Below are 21,479 nucleotides of genomic sequence, written 5' to 3' on the forward strand. Positions count from 1 at the left end.
ACCTCCAAATGTTCGGGGAAGGAACTCAAAGCCAGGAACCTGGAGGCAGGAGCTGATGCTGAAGTCATGCGGGGGTGCTGCTCACTGGCTTGCTCCTTATGGTTTGAACAGTCTGCCCTCTTAGAGAACTCAGGACGCACAGCCAAGAGTTGGACCCACCCACACTGGTCATGGCTCTCCAGCAATTATTGGCTAAGAAAAGGCATGGCAGGCTTGCCTACTGCCTGATCTAAAAGAGGTATTTCCTTAATTGAGGTTTCCTCCTTTCAGATGATTCTAGTTTGTGGCAAATTAACATAAATACCAGTCAGCATACAATCCCAAATAGGAAGAAGGAACCAAACAGAAAACAAACAAAACAAAAAAAAAAAAACCAAAAACAAACAAAAACAAACAAAAACTACCACCACCTCCATCTCCACCACCACCACCAACAACAACAAGCGCGCGCGCACACACACACACACACACACACACACACACACACACACACACAAACCTTCAGCTTAAAGAGTATCTTAAGTGCCTTCCCAGAGACTCTGTTATTTTTCTCCCAGTTATTTACTGATTCACTGTACATGCCAGTCACCGAGCCCCCCCACACACAGTCCCTCTCCCCATTCCCCTTCTCCTCTGGGAGGGTAGAAGTCCCCCCTGGGTATTCTCCCTCGATGGCGTATCAAGTTTCTACAGGGTCAGGCCCTCTTGTGTCTCCTCACATCCTTCATCCTGAACCTCCTTTCGCCTTCCTATCCCCTCCCCTCCCCAGTCCCTTCCTTCTCTCTGCTTCCTGTGAATATTTTATGCCCCCTTCTAAGTGAGACTCAAACATCTTCACTTGGCACTTCCTTCCTGTATTGGTTTCTTGGGTCTGTGGAGCAGAGCACGTTTATCCTTTACCTCATAGGTGACATCCACTTATAAGTGAGTACATAACCATACATGTCCTTTTGGGTCTGGGATAATGCATTCAGAATGATATTTTCGAGATCCATCCATTTGCCTGCAAAACTCATGATGTCCTTGTTTCTAATAGCTGAGTAGTATTCTGTTGTGAAAAGGAACCACATTTTCTGTACCAGTTCCTTGGTTGAGGGGCGTCTGTGTTGATTCCAGTTTCTTGGTACAATAAATAAAGCTGCTGTCAACGTAATGGAGCACGCGTCCTTGCAGTATGATGAAGCGTCTTGCGGGTGTATGTCCTGGAGTGGGTCTTCAGGCAACACCATTTCTAATTTTCTGATAAACCACCAGATTGATTTTCAGAGTGGTTGTACAAGTTTGCACTCCTACCAACAAAGGAAGAATGTCCATATTTATACACACAAATTCACTCAACTCCATTCTCAGCCCTTCTATGGCTTCTAATGGCACGTGAGCCTGAAAATCCGATGCTTCCAGCCTCCTTGCAAGCCCAAGGATGGCTAAACCAGCTCTGTCTGTGTCCCCTGCCTCAGACTGTGCATTCCCACTCCCAAGTGATGTCCTGTGGCTTCCTTATAGCCTGACAGGGACCTGGAGATGGCTGTGGTGTAAGCATGGTCAAACTTCCCAGGTCCTGCCTGAGCCCTGTGGCAAAGCAGACACGGGATCCCCCAATAACCCTATAACTGGTGCCAGTTATAAACTTACAGAAGTACTGTTTTGTGTGTGTGTGTGTGTGTGTGTGTGTGTATACCATACTTGTTTATGTTTATGCATGTTTATGTGAATTTGTGTGTATGTATGTGTATAAAATGTGCATATGTATATAATCTTTGTGTCTGTGTGTGAGTAGGCAAGTATGTGTGTGTGTGTATGAAAGAGTAGGTATGAGTGTGTGTGTGTGTGTGTATGTGTAGATGAGTGTGTGTATTGTATGAGTATGTGAATGTACTTGTAGGTGAGTGTGTGAGGGAGGTGTATATCTGTGTGTGTTTGTGTGTATGGGTGTTTGTGTTTTTCTGTGCTTTCATAGGGTGTGGGGCAGAGAGATACATGAAGATGATGAAAGCCAGACCCCCTAAGGAATTTCACTATTATTCTTAAGAATGCAATCTACAATGTGGTTATAAGAGAGGTAAGGCCTTTTGTTTAGCTCTGTTTCTGTTGGAAGTTAACTGATTTCAATAATTGAAAAAATCCTGACCAATGCAGGGCTTGCCGTACCCTTTAGAGAAAAACAGTTCTGCTGCCATAGGCCATCCCCTGAAGACAGCAGGATCAGCCCCTGCCCTGAGAGCTCACAGGTGAGTGATTCAGGATCACAACCTTCTAGCTCAGGTACCGGAAGGCCTCGGATACCAGGAAGACACCCAGATTCCTCTTCCGTTTCCGTCATCTGCTTACATTCTACACCCATGGTTACAAACATGCAATTCAGAAAGCCTCTGAGAAAAGGAAAAAATGAACTAAAGTGCATGAGAAACTGCCGTCATAACCAGAGAAGTGGAATTCCAGCTGCCGTAGATATGTAGTGTTCTGTCAGGACATCGAGGAGGCAGGGACTCTATCTTTAGGACAACAGGCATTGTGGAGAAGCCTCAGTAGTTTTCAATTATCACAATGAGCATAAAAGCAGGACTGGCCATGCGTGTCTGATGTAATTATAAATAGATTGCATGCTAGAGCCTAGCACTCTATTAGGAGACATGAGTTTCATCAGAGGAGAAATGGGGTGTAAATATGAAATCAGAGAAGTTAAATAAAAGCTGAGGCCTTATAATATGACTTGGAAGGGACACGTGAATGGCAATTATTTTTCTTCTCTGTTCTTGATTTCTGAGCTCTGCCTATGAGAAATGCTGTGGCAAAATAATAATCTGCCCAGAAGCACCCTATACCATAGCTCTACATATAATGGTCTAATTGAAATAAACCAATATTCTCCAAAACATGCTTGATTCTAAGTTTGGAATAGTAAATGTATTAATGTAAGAGGACCCTAGACTTTCTTGTCAATTGAGAAAGTAAAGAGGTGACGATCACTTACAGTATGTATCGTATCACCCTCAGGAACCAACGTGATGAGGCTTAATGTATGGGACACTGTAAGAGTAACTCCAAGGACCAGAAAACAAGACAAATTTAAAAAACCTAATGGGCTAAATGCTTATGTTCATAATAAAATCAAGCAATAACACATAAGAAAAATTCACTGGTCAGCACTGACAGCTGAGAGAGAACAAAGTTTAACAGTTTAAAAATGGTAAATGGAGTGAAAGAATTCAGCAACCATAATTTTGTCCATATATAATTTGTAATTTTTAATATATATGTACACACAGATACTTATGTATATACAGCTCAGATAGCTAATGGATAAAAGATTGTGAAAATCACTTTTTAATCTGAGCCAGATGATAAACAGAGTAGACACTGTGCCTATTCTGATGAAACTAAGGCTTTAATTCTACATCAGAGAGATAGGGCAAGAGGAGGATGCATGGTAAAAAATATACAGAAAATGCTACCTAAGTTCTTTAAAAACATCACAGGGGAAAAGTAAGAGACCGAGGGAGAGACTATATATAGGTAAAGGATGCCAAAATACACAGCAATAAATTAATTGCTTATACATTCAATATATGTATATTTTGATAACTTGAGAAAAGCAGAAATCAAGAGGAAGCTTACTCTTTTTCCTGGCACCAATTCAGTTCTTCCATTGTATCCTCCTTACTTGTGAAGTTACTCCCAGATCTCTGCCAGTTCTGGTTACAAATGCAAGTCTACGTTTGTCAGTTACTGTGTGTTTCCCAGCTGCTTTCCCTTTGACGGGGCATGAGAAGGTATCCGTAGTCCACGTTCAACTGCTTCCAGCAACTCCAAGCTGCTTGGCTCGTGCTTTTGACTCAGCAAGTATTTGTTGACTCCATAAAGAATGAATGACCAGGCCAATAGACGTAGGGCTGAGAACAGTGACTGAGAGCTAGAAGTCATAAAACCACTGGCCATTTTTGTAATCTGTGCTGCTACTGTTTCTCTGATGTAAGAGCCCCAGAATAGAAGAACATTCAGCTTAAATAAAAAAGGGTAGAGGATTTACGGGAAAATTTCAGCCATGCTCTAGACTCAAGAGAGAGCTGGGGACGGTGTGAACATGAAGTCTGAGGCAGACTCCCCATCCACCCACCAAAGCCATGTCTGAGGGCACCTGCAATCTGATGTATGGAGGACCACACAGAGCATGTGTAGCTGTGCACCCACTATGGGTGACTTTCTCAGACTCCAGGCTTCTCTGGTCAGAAGTTTAAGCAGAATGGCACTATGACAGAAACACAGTGGTCCCCCCCCCCTCAGGGAGCCTAAACTGTCATTGGGCAGTCCTTTCCAAGTTTGCAGTGAGTGGGCAGAGGAACTCAAAAAGCACTGAGTTCTGTTAATGAAGACTCATTCAAAAACACCAGCTGCAAATGAACATGAGCTTGCTCCAAAAGCCTTCGGAGCCTGTGGCATTATGGGTTGACCTATAGTTTCATAATAACTGGCATTTCACCAAAGTTCACCCCTGCTATGAGGCATGGAAAAAAATGAAAGAAACAAATGAAACCCCCAGCTCCTATGCCCTAGGCTTTTGAGGAAGGGACTGAAAAAGATTTCCATTGTAACAATGGCAGTTGGGCTTAGACTGGATTAAGAGCGGGCCGGTGGGAAGCACCTGTGTATCTTGCAGGGTGTGGAGGGTTAAAGATGACTGATTGACAAGTGGGACAGTGACTGAGAGGTTGTGAAAACTTTAGGAGGTGGATCCCAAGTGGAGGAAGGGTGTCACTGGAGTGGAGGGAAGGATTGCAGAGAGAATCAGTTGGCTTTAATCTAGACCGAGACTTGATGCACACGTGGGACATGTAACTAGTTGACACTGTGCTGTCCTACCATGATGGGCTGTTTCCTCTCAAGCCGTGAGCCAAGAGATATTTTCCTTCCTTTAGCAATTTTGGCCACAGTGGTGAAAAAAATTGTGATCTGGTATCTGTTAAAAAGTTTTGGCTTTCTTTTACTTTTGATCTTGGAAATAAGGAATGGTTTGCACGGACCTTATAAAACATTCAAGGCAGTTGTTCTTAAATTTTTAAGTCCGTTTTCCTTTGAGACTCCAGTGATAAATGTAGACCTTTCTCAGAAACAAATTTGAATATAAATAACAAGTTTCTGTGGTTATCTCTAGGGTGTTCATAGAATTCTGGGAACTTGAATAGAGGCACTCATGTAACAACAACCATTATGGCTATGGAGCTGTGACCTGGAGTGTGTGTGTGTGTGTGTGTGTTTGATTTATGTACATATGTGTGTGCAGATGTGCACACCTGTGTACACAGAGAAGCCAGAGGAGGTCACCAGATGTTCTGCTGTATCACTCTGTGCCTTGGTTCCTGATCCAGGATTATTCATTGAACCTGGAGCTAGACTGGTAACCAACAAGCCCCAGTGATCCTCCTGCCTCCGGTTCTCACAGTGTTGGAGTCACTGGATTATATTACCACATCTGTCATTTGATGGGGTTGAACTCAGATCCTTATCCTTGCACAGCAAATGGCTCTTACACTCTGAGCCATCTCCCCAGCTTCAGTGGCTGTTTGTTGTAATTATATTCAATGTTGATTGAAAACAACCCTTGTGTAAAGTAAATAAAAACTACAGAGTTGGCATTACACCATGAGAAGGAAAGATTATAACTGGTTCAAAGCATATCGCTAGACTATCGATATGGTTTAATGTTAATTATTAAAGATGTCAAGAGTGAATGTGATGTAGATACAGTGTGTTAGTGCATGAAATTACCAAATGCATAAAAATGGAGACAAAAAGAAGAGCTCAGATGAGAGAAACCTGAGATACATTGTAAGTATCTGCTGAGAAGATACTGTGTCTCAGTGGCTATGGAATTCACTCCACACACCTGCCTGAAAAACAAAAACAAACAAACAAACAAACAAACAAACAAACAAACAGAACTTTCAAAGGCCAGCAAGATGGCTCAGTGGGTAAAGGCACCTGCTGCAAGTCTGATTGTCTGGGTTCAACTTTCTAGGACCCATGTAGCATAAAGAAAGAAGGAACTTGCTCCTACAAATCTTCCTCTGACCTCTATATTTATGCTGTGGCACACATACTACCCCCACATAATAAATACAATATAATGGAGATTAATAATTTAAAGTTTTGTGTATGTTTATATATATGGCAGAAAATAATAACACACTTGCAATATTTATTACAGTGCTGACTTTAGCACAGGAATAGAGAGGACACAGTCATTGTAAGATATGATATGAAGAGGTTTAAACATGAAGCTTTCATCATAGAAAAGGAAGGATAAAACAGACAAGATGCAACATTACACACTGGCTGTCTAGGTGGTTGGTAGAGTTAATACTGTGCTAAGGTCTCTCACTATCTACACTCATACATCAAAGCAAAGTGCTTTGATTGTAAAATTACATATTGCCCAACTCATGAGGACATCAAGGCAAGTTAATGAAAAGGTAAAATTACTTCCCAAACTGTAAATATCACGAAACATTTTTAGAATATAAGCATCCCAATGTAATGTGATCTCATTTAAATTCAACCCCAAAGGGTAAGGAAACAGGGTTAGCACACTTTTATAACGGGACCTGTGCATATAAGAATGGCCATAGACTCCACATTTTCAGTTCCTGTCTATTCATCTTTTAAAAAAAAGAAAAATTATTTGATTTTTTTAATTATGTGTATGTCTTTGTGTGTGTGTGTGTGTGTGTGTGTGTGTGTGTGTGTGTGTGTGTAGGAGTACAGTGTCTATGGAGATGAGAGGGTATTGCATGCCCCAGACCTGAAGTTTTGAATAGGTGTGAGCTGTAGGTTGCAGATATGGGGAACCAAACTCACAGGTCAGGTCCTGTACAAGTGCAGCAAATGCTCTGAAGACTGTGCCATCTCTCCAGTCCCTTCTTTTCACAAGAGCCACCACACTCCTCAGATTCTTGGGGTTTTTGCAAAGCACCTTGGGAAGCCTTGAGGTGAAGGGAATGTTGTAAGAAAATACCCTAGTCTACCCACATGAACACCCTTTCTGTTATATTTAATATATTATCTATCTATCTATCTATCTATCTATCTATCTATCTATCTATCCATCCATCTATCCATCTGTGTTTGTGGGCAGTGTGAACATGTACTGACAGTTGTGTTGAGGTCATATACCTTGTGGGAGTGGTTATTGTTGTTATCCTTCTACAATGTGGGCCCTCCATATTGAATTTGGGTCTTTACAATTAGCAGCCAAGGCATTTTTTTTCCTGCTGAGTCATATTGCTGGACCCTTATCAGCAAAATGGATCATAGACCAATTGCTGACCACAAGAATCCTGTCTCCAGAATTAGTGAGAGAAGCTTGTGACTTTTTTGATGCCTTTTCATCTTTGTTCATGTGACCAGAGAGTCCTGTTCCAACACACACACAGCGGGTAGAGTGCTACTGAGATGACCCTTGACAACACTTTCTGCTTAGGTTGAGGAGACCAGATCCAGACCTGGCAGTTCAGCCACATTGTATGGGAATCATGCAGACCCAGTCTCAAAATTCAACCAGTCCTGAGACTCAGGTGCTCCCTCCGCAGAAAGTTCCTTACTTGTGACAAGCTCTAGACTTGTCATAGTGCACGTAAATTAGAAACTTCCAGAAACCCTTTTGCTAGGTTGAGAGACTAAGTTTTCTTGAGACAATGGAATTTGAGAGGCATGGGAGTGTGGAGCTACCACAGAGGTCAGCAAGGATCTTCCATACAAGTTTGCATGAAGCCTCCACAAAACCAGTAGACACTTCAATGGAAAAACATGATGGTCCTGATAATGAACCCCTGGATCTCATGGTGCCTTGACTATTCAGGGGGATTAAATAGGTGATCCCTTTATTGGTGGGTGTGAATATACAGGGATACCTGGGTATTTTTTTAATTAAAATAAACAAGAGTCAATTATCTTTCCTCACTTCAATTGATGGGAAACTACTGTCGTGTGTAAATTCCATCCTTGGATTGTCCCTCAGCTTCCCAGAAGGTTCTGTGCTGCATAAACAATACTTTTGTTCCCAGTCTGAGACTAATTCTCATCCCTAGCTAGGACGATGGGATTGTGCCCTTCTTTTCCCTGCCCATTTCCTGTCCAGAGTTTCTTGTACACCAAGAAGGCACATCTAAGCCATAAGCTTTTTCCCTTATCTATAAAATAATTGTGTGCTTTTGTGTATGAATGTGTTCAGGAGGGTGCACATACTTGAGTTCAAGAGTGTCTTCCTTGGACACTCTGCCTCCTTATTTTGGAGACAGGGTCTCTCATTGGTTTAGAACTCATTGAGTTGGCTTAGAACTCATTGACTTGGCTTGTCAGGTCTTTCAGGGTCAGTGGTCCTTTTGGTTCCACCTTCTCAGCACTTGCACTAGAAACACATTAAAAACAAGAAAACAAAAACAAACAAGCAGACAAACAAACAAACAAACAAACAAACCTGGGTTCTGGAGGATCTCAATTCCAAGCTTGTATGGCAAACATTTTACTGACAGCCATTTTCCCAGCTCCCACAAAACAAAGCTTAATCTGGATATATCAAAATGACGAGTTCTGCTATTTTTGAGTAATTGTTAGAATTAAAGCTAAATCATCTTTCAGGATCTCTACTCAAGTTGATGCAGATTTTATGGAGTGATAATTTGAACAGCAGGAATGATAGATACATTCCATTTACACAAAAAGGGCACAGGCACAAGTATCCTGGAGACAGTTGCAAAGCCTATTCCCCTCATTTTTCATCAAATGGGAACAGCTGCTGAGAGGCTCGCAAACATCTAGGGCAGGACAAGAAAAACCTCACAAAGGAACTGTCCTCAGGAAGTGTGTGAGCCAAGAGCCTTGGAAAATCACCGTAGAGAATAATAAAGCTGGTAAATTCGAAAAAGGGAGGCCGAGTTCCGGAAAAGAGGAGAGCCCAGGATTGCAAAGAGATGACAGCAGGTCTTAGCCTCCAGATGTCCTCACTCATTCAGATTTTTTTTTTCTTGCCAGTTTCACACATGGCATTAAGATGAACTATTGAGAAAGTCCTCAGGCTACTGCCACACTAATACACACTAACACACACACACACACACACACACGTACACTTACATGCACACTCACATGCACACACAAAGTCTACTCGACTCAGGTTATTCATGATAGACCAAATTAAGATTTCATAACGCCCAATCAAGAGAATCAGTGAGTTTCTACTGGGGTAACTAATAGGAATGTGGGTAAAGGGTCACTTACAGGATAAGGAATGATTCAAAAGCAGTTGCCTCAACAGAAAGTCTATTGCAACAAAGCAGACAGCTAATGAAAGCAACAATTCTGGAACTTTATGTACAACTTGCAGGCATCCGAACAGCTCCAAGAATCTTTTCTCAGCACCTCTGCCAATCAGTACCCTCCTCCCACCAGCTATTTTCTCCTTTCATATACCTGGGAGGAACCTTCTAGAGTCTCCTAAATGTCTAAGTTCCCAGGCATGTGTACTTCGTTTACCTCCTGAGTGCCTTGATTCTCCTCCACCATTCTGTAAGGAATGTTTCAGTTTGGAGGAAACTGCCACACAATGCCATGTGTTCCAAGAAATGGGAAGGAAAACTCAACAATCGTTATTCTTAAATTTCTCACTTAATCTACCAAAATGTGGGCCAGTTGTTCAACTATTCAACCATATATGTATGCGTGTGTGTATATGTATATGTCTATATGAAATTGTATATATATATATGTGTGTGTGTATGCATGTGTTTGTGTATATGTATATGATGTATATGAATATGTATATGCATATGCGTATGTATAAAATTTGTATTTACATATTATATATAATGTACAGTATATGTATATGTATATTTATCGAACACTTGAATATCCTGGATGAGGTACCATGTGGAATGAGCCATGTATGCTATCCAGGCAGACGTTGTGGAGGTGGGCAGGAAGTAGATGATGCCTGTGTTCAAGAAATCTGCAGATTCTAAGGAAATTCCTCCACCATATGTTTAAGCAAGGTTAAGTAACAATAAATATGGGGCTGTGTTCTAATTCTTTCTTTCTTGTAGAGTCACTGGAAACATCTTTGTCCACAGAACATAGGAGACCACAGTGTTCTGAAGCATTTGGAAATTTTGTGTCCAGGTGAAGGGGTGAGATGAGGCATTAATCTCATGTGCCATTACGTCATACTTTTTATAGTTGTTCAATTGCAACAATTAATTCTCCTAACTCTCTACTTTTTGCAAAGCTTTCTTTAATTCTCCCCTGCAGATATCATCCTCATTATGAGCTCTTACAATACATTACTAAAATATATTTTGGATGTACTCAACTCCTGAGGGAAGACTTATCACCCATGACAGTAAACATATTTCATATTAATCACTTGCCAGGTCATCCTAAAGCAAGGGAGCCATGTGAATCTCACTCCCTTCCAGTTTTCCATGTCCAACTGAGTCTCCTCAGAGTCTTTGTGTTCACCATTCAAATCAGTTGCTATTATTAATAGAAAATGAACCTTAAAGAGTAAGTGTGGAGAATGGAATTTTATAATGAGAAAGAACTAGAAAGGATCTAATTAGCCAATATCACACTGGAGCTTGTATCACATAAAGTATAATACAATAAGTAAAAGAACATTTTAGGTCAAAAAGAAAAAAGAAAAAGAAAGAAAAGGAACAGCTATTTACAACTATAGTTTGTTCACCAATAATCCCACCTGAAATTTTAAGGAATTCTGATAACATGGCCTATGTAGGAATGTGGAAGCTTTTTCAATAATGGGGCTCAGCCAACTATCAAGAGTGCTGAACTAAGTAGCAAAGAAGGAAGAGGACTAAGCTTTAATGACTCCTAAAGTGCTACTAACAAGGAAAGATTGGATATTAGTATATGTCCAATGTGTGTCTTTTTTATGATATTGCATTGAATTTCAACCGTAAAATTAAATTTAACATGCTCGGTGTTCTGGTTAGCTTTAATTGTCACCATGACACAGTCTACTTATTATATTCTACTTTCTTGTGTTTATCATTATGTCTTAAAAACTTCTTTTCTAATGAGAAACAGATATGGAGTAAATCTAACTGGGAGGACAGGAGTGGAGGAACTTGGAGGAACAAAGAGAGGAAAAACTGTACTCAGGTTATATGATGTGATATAAGATAAAAGAATATATTTTCCACAAAAGAGGCAAAAAGAAAAAAGATTTGCCTAGGTCATATTGGCCTATGGACATGTCTGTAGGGCATTGTTTTGGTTATTAATTAATGCAGGAGAACCCAGCCCGCTGTGGGTAGCTCCAGATTATGCAGATTCAACCCAGGTTGTATTGGAAAGTTAGGTGAGCATGAACCTGTGAGCCGGCAAGCAGTGCTCCTTCATGGTTTTTTCCTTGAAGTTTTTGCTTACATTTCTACCCTGACGTCCCATAGTGCTGTATTGCAACTAGGAAGTGTGAAACAACCAACCCTTTTTCTCTCCTTCGTTGCTTTTGGTCAGCATGTTTTATCACATCAACAGGACTGAAACTAGAACACTTAGTTATTTATAACCCATCAGGAATACCCTCCAAGCCCGTGGCAAGCCTACCTGGAGCATTTCCCCTTAGACTGAAGCATGTTTTAATGATGGCAGTGGCCAAATCAAATGCCTAAGATTGCCCTCGAAGGAAACATCTTAAGTGACAATTTCAATTTATTTTGTTTTACTTGGTCTCTGGCAGAATTAGCACATGCTAACTTACACGCAGAAAGGAAGAGAGAAGAAGACAACAGGGTCCATTTAGACCCCATTCAAAACAGAAGAGCATCAGGAGACATGCTCAGTGGATTGTTAAATGCTCATCTGGGTTTGCTCTAAATGAGAGGTAAGATCTCAAGCAGGCTCTCCCAGATTGCAATCTGCTGTCCTAGTTTTCTTTTATTGCCGAGATAAATACCATGGCTAAAAGGAACTTGGAAACAAAAGGGGTTATTTCATCGTGCACTTCCAGGTAATGATCTACCACTGAGGGAAATCAGGCCAAGAACCTGGAGCCTAGGCCATAAAGGAATGTTCTTTGCTAGCTAGCTCTCCATGACTGGTTAAATTTGCTTTCATAAAAGGGCCAGAGAGATGGCTTAGTGAGAGATTACTTGCTGCCAAGACTGACAATCTGAATTAAATCCCTGGGACCTCCAGTGAGGAAAGAGTGAATAGACTTCTGCTGTTCTCTGACCTCCAGACACATACTGGTACATGTGTAAAATCCCTCTGTGACATGTAGCTACACACACAAAATAAATGTGTTAAGTTAAAAAAAAATGATACCAAATGGATTTCACCCCCACAGATATAGTATAGTACAAACATTAAATTTAGTAAGAATAGAACACCGAAGTCTAGTTTAAATGTGTATTCCTGCTGTGGTCATGGAAAAGAAAATTTATCTTCCATGAGGAATCCTCACAGTGAATTTGTTATGGGAACAACAATATTGCCATGTGCCACACTGTCGAGAGAAAGAGTAGGAAGCATTACCATGACTCCGAGGAGTGTGGATTTTCTGTTAGAGATCTGAGGAGAGTAGTATGAAGCAGACATTGCTAGCTGCTTGCCGAGTTTTCTTCTGCGGATGAAGCCCATGCACCATGAGCTTGTGTTTCCTTCCTTGTAGTCACAGAAAAGTCTCAGCTAGAAAAAACAAAACTCTTAGAGGATTGACCTGCTGCCTGTTCAGAAACTCACTAAAAAGGACAGTCACCATAGCCAGATCCCCAGAAGCAGAAACTCTGGAATCCTGGCCATTCTCCTTTCCATGTACACCCATGTACAGAATCCCCAGGCCATGATTCTGAGTGTTCTGTTCTATAGCTGCACAAGTTGGATCATCTTAGGCCATCTTCATAATAAATTGACTGTTATGTGTGGAACCAGGCATACCCATAAATTTTCTATTGATTTTTCAACAAAGAGGCCAAGTTCTGGGGAAACGACAAGATTTTCAACAAATAGCACCATAAAAAATTTGATGGCCTTATGCAAAAGAAGCCCTAAATAGTGAAAACACACACCAGCCATATTTCACACTATATATTAAAAAGGATTACAAACTTAAAATAAGCCAAACCATTAGTAATATGACTTCAGGGAAAGTGAAAGGGACCAAATAGTTGTAGCCTTGAGTTTGGGTCATATTAGTATGAATGAAAAGAAGAAATAAATCAGTAAACTAAACATCAAAACCCAGATTTCACATTTGAAAAGACACTGATGAAAAATATGCTAATGTGGACTCCAGATTGGTAGAAAATACTTAAAAGGTAACAGAAAGGGCCAGAGAGATGGCTCAGTCATATAAGTCTAGGTTCACAGCCAAAATTATAAGAGCATTGCTGTTCTTGTTGAAGATTAGAGCTATGTTTCTAGAACCCAAGTTGAATGGCTCACAACTACCTATGATCCTGTTCTCTAGGGGTTCAGCTCCCTCTTCTGGCTTCTTCAACCAACTGCACTCATGCACAAATGTCCACACACATGGACACACATACAGTCTCAGAAAAAAGCACACACACACACACACACACACACACACACATACACACACACACACAAATGGAGTGAGCATGAGGAGAAAGGAAGGCAGAAGCAGAGAGAATAAAATTTTAAAGTTAAGACAGTGGAAGAGTGGAAAACCTCACACCCTTGACTTGAGCATGATAGAAAGAAGTTTGTTCTTGTCCTAAACACTAACATGGGGAGTAATCATTCCACTCCTGTGTACTTGCTGACAAAAAATGAAAACTTATTTCCCTCAAATCTGTGTACACGTATCCACGATAGCCATTTTTTTTGTTTTGTGAGAGAGGGTCTCACTGTGTATGCCTAGCTGATTGGAATTTGCTATGTAGCCCACACTTGGCTCAAAATCATTGCAATCCAATTGCTGCTGCCTCCTGAGATCTGGGATTGAATATATGTGTCACCACTGGTCCATAATAGCTTTTGCTTGTTAGAGACCTAGACTGCCAGTGAGTCACATGTTCAAGGACACAGGAGACTTGAATACATCTAAGTAAACCCATATACATTCACACCAAATGTGTCAGTGTCATCCGAGCTGTCTTCATAAAGTATTAGAGGTTGACCAGAAGATTTTTCATGCTGATGACTTAGCACAAAAGTGGAATGAAGTTTTGTTTTAAAAGATTTAAAAAATATTTACACTCTTGTGTCTGTTGAGTATATGTGCACATGTGTCTGTGAGTGCCCCTGGAAACTAGAACAGGACACTGAATCCCCTGGAGCAGGAGTTACATTTGTTTGTGAGTTGTCTGCTTTAGGGTGCTGGGAAACAAACTCAGGTCTTCTTCAAGAGAAGTAAGCACTCTTAACTCCTGACCCATCTCAGAAGACCCTGCAAATGAATATTTTTAACAACATGGATGATTCTTTAAAAAAAATATGTCAAATAAAAGAATCCAGAAATGCCTTCCTCCAAAGGCATTGATAGATCAAACAAATACCCTATGAAAGAAAGCAAATCAATGGTGTCCTTGAACAGGGTAAGAGAGACTGGTAGGTGGGCAAGAGCAGGAATGATAAGGTCATGTTTAGCAAACAAGTTCTTTGTCTTGACTCAGGAAGTAGAGGCTGTTAACTATGTTACAACTCCATGCATAACCCACATTTCACACTTATGGTTTATTATTGCTCAACTCTACTAAAATTTCAAACAACAGAGGTAAAAGAAAAATCTCATTGAAAGATTTTTTTTTGGTGTGGTACAAATGAATATGATATCGAGTAAACCAGGTTGCATGGGTAATTCAGCTATGTGAGGTTAGAGGGAAATTGGCATTGTTCATTTTAATATCCTCTCACCATATAATCTTTTTCTCTCAATGCATTATATACTTACATCTCCTTCCATTGAACTACGTGTGTCTGATGTCATAAGATTATAAAAACTTGCACTCTGGAATGCAGTTAAGTCATTTAATTAGTGTACTTAATTAGCAATTTTTGAAAGAATGAATGGATATGGCACCAAAATTCAGTAACTGATGAAAAGGTAGAAAGGGCTTCTGGTTCTAGTCACTCAGTAAACTAATAGTAGTTGTTAAGAATGCATCCCTCTCTCGGTCTTCATTTTAATCTTTGTGAGAATCTGTGTACTAAACAGAATGAATGAAAATTGCCTCCTTTTATGAATGAACTTGGAATTCAAGAGGTCATGGATGGTAAAGATGGTAGAGTCCTGGGAACCCAAACCTGGCCATTAAGGCTAAAGTCTTGCATACTTAAACCACAGTGTGTGTGTGTCTATGTGTGAGTTTGTACATGTGAGTGCAGTGCCCCCACAGGCCAGAAGAGGGCATAGAGGGCATAGAATCCTCTGGAACTGGAGTTACAGGTGGTTGTGAGACATCTGATGTGGGTGCTGGAAGTCAAACGAGGGTCCTTTGCGAGAGCAGTTTGTGCTCTTAGCGACTGAGCCATTCCTTCAGCACCAAGATGCTATTTTAAATCATCTTCATCATCTCATTCCTGGGCACTGAATGCACCGTGGAAATACAGGCCGTTTTGCCAGGAGTCAAGCCTATACCCTCTGTTTCAGGAATGTCAAGCCCACTTACACCCTCCGAGAAGCCAGTAGTCTGTTCCTATCAGCACACCTGCAATTTGTGGTTTAGGGTTAAAGGAACCAAAAGGACAATGGGAGGGTGGTGACAGTAGTGAAATTGGTCTTGGGCCCTGAGTGGCCTTCCCACTTGCTTGTCTTTATAAGTCACTAACCAAAAATAAAATTTGAGAGCTTGATCAGACCATAGACTTGCTCTCCTTCTTTGTGCCTCCTGTCCCCTATTCTTTCATCCCCTCCCAGGTCTCTGCTGAATTCCCACAGGTTGGGTCACAGTTTGTTATTTGTCTGTTTTTCTACTTCTGTTCCTGTGTCCTACCCTCAGAGATTTTGGCTTAATGGGTCTAGAATATTGGGTATCTATTCTGTTCAAGTTTGTGTCACTTGTTTATATGCCTCAGGTTACAGAGTTGTATTACCTCAGACCATCATCTCTTAGAAGCAAACATCACCTTTTTCAAAAAGTATTTGAACATATTGCTACACACCATTCAGGATGTCCCACAACCTAGACCTCACTTGACAAAGGACCTTCCCCAGTAAATGACTGTAGTCCATGCCTGGGGTCATGAAAAGAAGCAATGAGCATAATGCATCTAGTGCTAGTGAACAAAAGAGTAGGGAAAGATGAGGAATGTATGTCAAAAAGCCACTGGAGACAATTTGGTAAGACTCCTTCCCGAAGCCTCAAAATAATGAGAGTAATACATTATAGCCATGTCCAAGATAGGAAGCCCTGACTACATACTGACCAAAGTGAAGGAATACATCAATAAATACAGAAAAGTGTGGGCCTTTTTAACAAAAAGAATGACAATAAAATTAGAATGTTGTAAAACTATTAAGTTGGTAATTTAAATAACAAAAATGAGCAAGGCTGGCTAAAATGAGGTCATTGTGAGGAAAGTTTTATAAGAACTGGATATTGACATAGCCTCAGGATCCTGCCTCACAAATAACTCATTAATTATGGAAGTGAAAATAGAAATGTTCATGTCCAGAGTCCTTGTTTATACACACGTGTTTTTACTGCAGGAAAGTACCAGCTATTGTAATAGGGTCCAGTAATCCTGGAACTTGGTTCCCTTCATTCACACGGGTCATCTCTTTTCAGGCTAGCAAACTCACTCTGAAAATACCCTTCTCTTTGGGAAGCCATGCTGGTTGACATCTCTTCCTTAGAGAGCACTTACACATGACTGTGACACACATTTCTCTCCCAAAACTCAGGTCCCCCTGTCCATGTCCCCCTGGAAAACAAGTGCTTCTTAGTGTCTCTCCTGGCTGCAGTTTTTCACATGTTAAAAGCATGCAATATAACTGATGACAAATGGTTGAATGGATGCCCTTCATTAAGAAAAATATTGACACCAAACGTTGTATACATCTTTGTAGAGGAAAAGACAGCAGCTCAATTACATTACTGCTGTGACTTTTTATTTAGTATGTACCATAAAAAGATATTTTATATGCATGCCCTATATAGATGTTAACAGAACTCTGAAATTTGTTGCCTTCTGGCAGACAAATAATTACTTTTCCTTTATAATATCTAAGGAGAGTGACTTGAAACAAGACTAGAGTTCTGCTGGGTTAGCATGAATTGTCTTTACACACATACCTGCATATATAAAGTGTGCTTTAAATGATGAATTGCGGTACTGTATCTGTGGTGATTTACCCTGCAGAAGAGAGAATACAAGGGGGGGAAGGTTAAGAGGAGGCTCCTGGAAGCTGCATAGAGCATGTGGCCACATGTAAGAAAAGATGAGAGGAAACAGGAAAGACCTGAAGACAGAGAGAACCAAAGGAGCTACTGGTGAGAAGACCTTGTGCTTCCTGTGAATGACTAGGAGACTCACGATGAATGAATTCAAACAAGACTCAGTGCTAAAGCCCTTCCTCATCTTTGGCACAAAACTTTTAGTGAAATACATATATTTAATAGTAATTTGAATTGAGATTGACCTTGGGGAAATAAAGATAAACAATAGGGGATATGAGATGCTACACAGGGGGGCTGCACCCTGCTGCATGGGGGTTTTATGGCTTACGTAGTCAGCTAGTGAGGACAGATGTGACTGGCATGATCCTGCTTCTATAGCCAGTATTCAATATGAATGGTCAGGATGAGAACTACATACCAAACGTCAATTGTTTTGAAGACACCTGATGACATGAAGGAATACTCAAGAAAAGATTAAAGTAATTAAATCAATCTGGGAACGACATGAATTTTCCAAAGCTGTTTGTGAAAATAAGTCTAGTGCTGGTCTCATTGTGGTGTGTGTGTGTGTGTGTGTGTGTGTGTGTGTGTGTGTGTGTATGTATGTATGTATGTGTGTGTGTGCATGCACATGTGCGCTCTGTTAAACCAGAAATTTATGGATGTCTGTTTGGGCTATTATATACACATGCTAATAAAACTTCGTTGACTATGAAATTTTGGTGTATTGTGAATTGTAGTTCTTCTCTTCAAGATTCTGAGGTTTGGTATCTTAAATTAATGCATAGCAAATAATGGCATACCGTGCTTTAGGATAATACTCTGGAATCCTAAATTATCCCGACAATAGATTCAGAAATCAACCAAAACCAAATCTGGGCTGCACCTCGGAGGGCAAGAGCTTTCTGTCTGAGGACTGATCTGGAAGTTAGAATGACTAGGGAAGGGTATGCACCCAGATGCTATACAAATGTGCAGACTGAAAACGTTATTGAGCACATTCTTGTATACAAGAAAGGCCCTAGACAAGGTCAGAGCTATCACATATTCAGGAAAATGACTGAAAGGGGAAGAAAGCATCTTCTGCTCAGGAGAGGGACATAGGCTTTATCTGGAGACAAGGGGAAGAAGCTAACACAGGAGGAAGGAAAAATAACCAAGGATTTTTGAAAATTCCATAAGGAATCATACTATTTTTATTTATGCAAAATTATCTGTATAATTTTAGGGAAGTCTACATGTATAAATATAAATGAAAAATGAAATTATCCTACTTTGACTGGCAATGTTTCCCCTAAGAACCATAGACTACCTAAAAGAAAGCCAGATATTAAAAAAAAAAAAAAAACCCTTTTGAGTTTTGCCCAAGGGTATCCAAGACTCCCAAGACAGGATAGGCTATCACTGTTGACCTTTGTTCCCTTCTGGGGGTCAAAGGTTGACTCTGAGCATCTGAGCTGTATCTGACTTGAGAGTCTCAACTCTGAGACAAGCTTTCAAAGTATCAGAAGGTGCTGTGCAAGCTGCCAACAGAGGGGAGCAACCGACGGGTCTGCTCTGCTGTAATACCTATGAGCTTCTTCAGGCAACTGGAAAGATGTAGTACTGCCATTTACATCTTGATGGGAACTAGCAGCTGCCTAGTTGGGCTTAAGACCTGCTCAGCAGGAGGAAGATAATGTCTAGTACTGGATATCCAACCAAGTGCTTGGGGCAAGTGAGGTCATGGGGTTTAGAGAGGAGTTTACTCCAGCTGCCTACTAAACCAGTATAACTCCCACTGCATTCTAAATATCTGTCTTTATTCCCAAATATAAGTAAAGCTCTCACCCTTTATCAACAAACATCTTCTACTGTTTTGAGCAGGTGGAGAGAATTCCAGAAAACCACAACTGGTTAACATATAGAAAGCAACCAATTGTGGGGCATCCAGCCCCAGTGTAGGCATCTACAACACAACTTCTGCATCTGAAGTCTAGGGAAGAGCACAGAAAAGGGGACAGAAAGATTCTGTGGGCCAGAGGAGCAAGAAGCCTGCTGCAAGGCTGTACCTCTTATGGAAACTTTAATCATGATATTTCAAGACATTTCAGTAGGAGCTGGGGTGAGGTGGGCATTGGTGTTCTACCCTCCAAGAGCCTGAAATGTAGAATGTAACATTAACCTACAGAAAATAGTGAAATACAATGTGTGATTAGGAATACTCTGGCACCCTAAGTTATTTCAATGCTGTATTCTGAAGTGAATCAAAAGAAACTCTGAGAAACAGCTTCCAAAAACTACAGGTAACTAAGAACTTCCAAATGCATGTGGGAAAGCAGTCTTCCCCAGGGGTGAGCACCTATTTGCCTATTCAATACTAAGTGGTAGGCTCTGAAATCATAAAAGAAACACTTAGATGAACTCAGCACATTGCATTTGTGTATAATAATAATAAAGAAAAAAGACATGCATTTCAGAGAGAACAAATGGGAGAACAGGAGAAAGGTTAGAGGGAGGAAGGGGAGGCAAATCATGAAATTATATTTAAATTTTAGAGAATAAAAAAGAAAAGAAAGAAAAGATTTTATTTTAAAAATTCCTGCAGGTATTTTCAGGTAACTATTTAAACTGTTATCTACATTTCCACACTCCCCCACTAAGAAGTCATATTTACTTGTTTGCCTCTGATAGAATTAAAAATCTTGATTGCTCTCTTCCAAAGTTCTAACCAATTAACAGCTAGAATTTCATGCAAGCAGAATCTAATTAACATATCTAATACATTCATCAACTATTAATTTAATTAGAGCATTCTGCAAATTGCCATCATGTACCCAACGCTGGCTGAGTGCCTCGAATACTTCAGGGAAGTCACGATTGCCACAGGCATGCATGGTCTCTTTAGAGACATAAAATTACAACCAAGAGGAAACCTTCAAAACCTGTTTATCCAATCTCAAGTAATTTGGAGATATTGATCCTCTCCTAAGAGGCTGAGGTCATTGGCTGGCTTCTGAGGTGTTCAAAATTATTTTTCTCACTTCCCATATATGTCATGTTTCTCTAGAGATTTTCCTCAGTTTAGATAGTTTCCCTCCCTCTCCCCCTCCTTCTCTCTCTCTCTCTCTCTCTCTCTCTCTCTCTCTCTCTCTCTCTCTCTGTATGTATGTATGTATGTATGGGTGGTTGGGTGCATAGGGGATACATGCACATATGAGGCCAGAGGTCAACATGAGATGACTTTCTCACTTTCTGTCTACCTTTTGAAACTGGTCCTTTCATCAATCCTAAAAGCTTGTTAGTGTTAGGCTGGCTGACCAATGAACTTCTGAGGTTGGACTATCTCAAGTCTCCCTGTAAGTCTGGGGATGCAGAGATTGGCCATTATCCCTAGCTTGATGTGTGCTCTCGAGATAGAAGTTCAGGTTCTTATGCTTGCACAGTGTGAGCTTTTCCTACAAAGCCATCTTTTCCCCAGCCAAGGTTCATAAACGAGTTTTAGTTATATTATTGATGGTAGACTCCATTAGGTTTGAAATGGCAGTGGTTAATTAAGGTCCATTCTAGTAAATAATAGACACTGGTACAATCCACTGTCCCATCTCCTGCTCACAGCAGACATCATATTCTTGCGTCCAAGTAACTCATATACAGGATCCAAGACCATTCTTATTTTTCTTTTCCTTCCTTCATTTAACATTTAAGGCTGACTTTGGGGAATGGAGAGTTGAGTCATCAGGCAACAGTTGTTGGAGAAGACGGGGTTTAATTCTTAGCACACATATGTTGGCTCATAACCATCCATGGCTAGAGTTCCAGGTGATAGATTTCTAGAAGGTACCCTCTTCTAGACGCTGTTGGAACTGCCACGCAGGTGGTTCATTGACACACATGGAAGCAAAATATCTACATATTAACTAAAAATAAATAGCATCTTTAGCCAAACCATTTTTACAAGATTGACTTTTATCAAAAACTAGATATTCAGTTCCTCCCCTCGATGACATACCTTGCTTCTCCTAGTCTTCTCTCACTCTTTAGCCATCATTACATGTAGAAATGGTTAGAATTTCACAGATAACTCAGCAGAACTTCACAAACATAGTTAGAACTAGAAGAAAT

General features: G+C 40.5%; 1 long non-coding RNA gene across 4 annotated transcripts in view; it reads left to right on the forward strand.

Moving 5' to 3' along the window:
* Window positions 1-21,479, forward strand: part of LOC102553022 (uncharacterized) — a 76,821-nt gene that overhangs the window by 5,756 nt on the left and 49,586 nt on the right. The window contains exon 3 of one of the 4 annotated variants that reach the window (XR_005490214.2): window positions 10,092-10,175. The exons of the other annotated variants lie outside the window; for them this stretch is intronic. This is a non-coding gene — a long non-coding RNA (uncharacterized LOC102553022). The remainder of the gene's footprint in view (window positions 1-10,091; window positions 10,176-21,479) is intronic. 4 annotated transcript variants of the gene reach the window in all.

The sequence above is a fragment of the Rattus norvegicus genome, chromosome 10 (assembly GCF_036323735.1).
Source record: "Rattus norvegicus strain BN/NHsdMcwi chromosome 10, GRCr8, whole genome shotgun sequence".
Taxonomy (NCBI): domain Eukaryota; kingdom Metazoa; phylum Chordata; class Mammalia; order Rodentia; family Muridae; genus Rattus; species Rattus norvegicus.